This window comes from Silene latifolia, chromosome 1 (assembly GCF_048544455.1).
Source record: "Silene latifolia isolate original U9 population chromosome 1, ASM4854445v1, whole genome shotgun sequence".
In the NCBI taxonomy this organism is placed as follows: domain Eukaryota; kingdom Viridiplantae; phylum Streptophyta; class Magnoliopsida; order Caryophyllales; family Caryophyllaceae; genus Silene; species Silene latifolia.
In genome coordinates, this window is record NC_133526.1 from 20,658,700 (window position 1) to 20,662,647 (window position 3,948).

Below are 3,948 nucleotides of genomic sequence, written 5' to 3' on the forward strand. Positions count from 1 at the left end.
TGGCGGGCAATTTCGAGGCCAAGGAAATATTTGAGCTTACCCAAGTCTTTCATATGAAAGCATTCGCTGAGGTATTGCTTAAATTTGTTGATCATATTGGTGTCGTTGCCACAAATAACAAGATCGTCGACATAAATAAGGACGTGTACTTCCGTAGTGTTATTGGATATAGAAAAAAGTGAGTGGTCATATGGGCATTGTCGGAAACCATAGTGAGTGAGAGCGGAAGCGAGTTTAGCGTACCAGCATCGTGGAGCTTGTCGGAGCCCATATAATGATTTTCCTAGGCGACAAACTCTGCCATCAGTAGATGAGAGAAAACCGGGAGGAGGTTTCATATAAACTTCCTCATTTAATTCGCCATGAAGGAAGGCATTGTGGACATCCATTTGATGGAGAACCCAATTTTTTGCGGCGGCAATGGCTAATAAAGTCCGAACTGTGACCATTTTTATAGTAGGTGCGAATGTCTCGTTGTAGTCTACACCTTCAACTTGTCTATTTCCCATAACTACGAGGCGAGCCTTATAGCGTTCGATCGACCCATCTGAGTTGTACTTGATTTTATACACCCACTTGGAGCCGATGGCCTTTTTATTGGGAGGAAGTGGCTCAAGTGTCCATGTATTATTCCGTTCCAGAGCGTCGACTTCAAGTTTCATAGCTGCTCGCCATTCAGGAACCTGCACTGCATCTTTATAAAAGCTAGGCTCGTGGTGTTTAGTCACGGCCGAAAGAAACACACGATGTGTAGGTGAAAATTTAGAGTAGTCGAGATAGTGAGAGATGGGGAACCGAGTACCTGAAGACGGTGTTGATGCGGTGAGCAAGTGTGACGAGGGACGGATTTGTTGTAAAACGAAGCCTTCAAGATTTGAATTTGGTATCTTGATACGGTGACCACGGCCCAAATTGGTGGGTTCAGGGACCGGGTTTGATACGGGGCCAGATTGTGGAGAATTCGTGGGTGAGGTCGAGGAGTCAGGTGAGTGGGCTGTGTTTGACGAATTAGGCTCGTCATGGGGCGTGGTATTGGGCTCTTTGGCCGAATTGGGCTCGGGTGGGGAAGGGGTGGGCTGATTAACAATGATCAATTGGTCAATGGGAATGAGTTTGTTATTTGTAAAAGATGACAATTCGCTTTCAGAGTCGCGAATATTAATTGATTGGTACGAAAAATTATTTTCTATAAAAATAACGTCACGAGAGTCAAAATAAGATCCCGTGTCTAAATCGTAAAGCTTCCAACCTTTTTTGTCAAAAGGATACCCGAGAAAAACACATTTGCGACTGCGAGAGTCAAATTTATTTCGGGTCCGATTTTTTGCGTAAGCAAGACAGCCAAACACGCGTATGGTAGCCATGGGTGGAGGAGTTTTAAAAAGCATTTCATACGGGGTTTTCCCGTTAAGAAGTTTGGACGGGGTGCGATTAATTAAATGGACCGCCCCTAAGACACATTCGCCCCAAAACAAAATCGGTAGACTTGCTTGAAAAAGAAGGGCGCGAGCAACATTTAAAATGTGACGGTGTTTACGCTCGACCCGACCGTTTTGTTGCGGAGTGTCAACATTTGAGTGTTGAAATAAAATTCCATTGGTTCGAAAAAACGATTTTAGAGGTTCAAATTCGGTTCCGTTGTCACTACGCAACATTTTGATATTTTTGTTAAATTGACGGCTAATCATAGCAAAGAAATTCAATAAATTTTGTTGAGCATCACTTTTATTTCGTAAAAGATAGACCCAAGTGGAACGAGAAAAATCATCTACTAATGTTAAAAAATAACGAGACCCACACGACCCGTTTTCAGAATACGGACCCCATAAGTCACAATGAACCAAATCAAAACTAGAAATAGCAGTAGACGTACTCAAAGGAAATGGTGTTCGAGTTTGTTTTGCTCTAATGCAAACCTCGCAGCAATTATTTTGTAAAGTGCTAATATCAGTTTTTGAAAGAAAATTCAAATAACGAAAAACAGAGGGAGATGGGTGCCCAAGTCTACGGTGCCAAAGTTCGGGGTTGTCAGCTGATTTTACCATACACACCGTGGCCTTCTCGTCATGGACACCTTGAAGGTAATAAAGTCCCTCGCGTTGCTCACCCGCACCAATCACTATCTTCGAGGAACGGTCCTGTATAAGGCACAAATTATGAGAAAATTGGATCGTAAGTGATGTGTCGAGAAGCAAGCTAGAGACGGAAAGTAAATTACATTGTAAGTTTTCAGCATATAATACGTTGCGTAAAATTAGACGAGAAGAGAAACAAATATCGCCACTTTTAGTAGCTATGGTAAGGTCACCGTTAGGCAAACCAACTGATAACGGAGAAATTGTACGAATATTGGAAAATTGAGATAAAGAACCTGACATGTGATGAGACGCTCCTGTGTCAATAATCCAAGGAAAAATCGAGATTTTACCGTGAAGAGTGTCGGAGGCAGTGGCGGATTTGCGAGCATGCCAGAGCTTTGTAATTTCGGCCAATTCTTGCGGGCTCATATTGTTGAAGTCCAATCTGTCCAAATTTGAGAGAGGTGTTCCAGATGACGACGCACTGGTGCTGCCATTGTTCTGTCCAGAACTACCTGCCGCCATATGCACTCGAGGAGGATGTCCTACTGTGCTCTGTTTTCGGATTCGATCATAGTTTGCTCGACCTTGTACATCCGGTACAAAAGTGGCCTGGCTTAAATCTGTAGCATTGGGATCAACATAAATTCGGTCGCGGGGACGGTCTCCCCACCATTCTGGGAATTCACCGGTGACCCGATAACATTTGCGAAAATGGTGACCAAGTCGCTTACAAGCGATACAATAGGGACGATTAGACGAAACAGAGGAATTCTGCCCGGCAGAGGTAGTATCACGCCCCCCTCCCCCTGAAACCTTTGGTCCATTGAAAGCGCGGGCCGCAAAGGCCATTGTGTCGGGTGTAGTTTCAGATTTGGGTTGAGATAAATTTCTCACCCCCTCATCCTGTAACAAGCGGTTATACACGACATCTAATTGGGGGAGAGGATTAATACTAATTATTTGAGATCGAGCATTTGAAAAGCGGGTATCTAGACCCATTAAGAAATCGCGTACCCGTTTTTTTTCTCTTCGGGAATTGATTAGATTAAACCAATCGCAGGAACACGGGTTACACGAGCACTTGGGAAGCGGATCATGTTCCATTATCGCGTCCCATATGGTCGTCATTCTGCCATAGTACTCCATTAAAGTTTCTGTCGGATTTTGACGACAGGCCAGCAATTCCGCCTGAGGTTGATAGATACGTGCTTCATTAGTTTGACAAAAACGATTTTTAATGTCCTCCCATACCTGCTTTGCCTCTGGTCGGAGCGAAATCTGCTTTCGCACCGAAAATTCGATCGTATTAAGGATCCATAAAGTGACAAGAGCATTTGTTGATTCCCAAGTTGCATAGGAATCTGAGGTAGATGATGGTTTTACGATGTTGCCGTTGATATAGCCAAGTTTGCCTTTGGCCAAGAGAGCGAGGTAAAACGATCTCGACCAATCGTCATAATTATGGCCGTTAAATGTAACGGTGGAGATTGAATGACCCGGATGTTCAACATGAACAACCGAGTATGATGATTTGGGAGGATTAATGACTTCAGAATTTGTCATATTTTGATTGGAAAAAAAAACGGCAGAGAAGAAGAGGGAAAAAAAATGGATGAAACCTAATCTCTTGATACCATGTTAAACGTATGATTGGGAAATAATGCTGTTCCGGGTGTAATTCCAGAGCAAGTATCGTTACCACCCGTGGCTTGTAGAGTAATGTCTTTGGTTGGATTCTTCTTGTCCTTATCGTTCCTCTCGGCCTCTCCTGCAACAATGAACGAACTGAGGGCTTGGCTTTGTGCCAAGCGTACTCACTCCGACGCCCAAGTCAGTAAACTTAAAGGATTAAGCTGTGATACTTGGC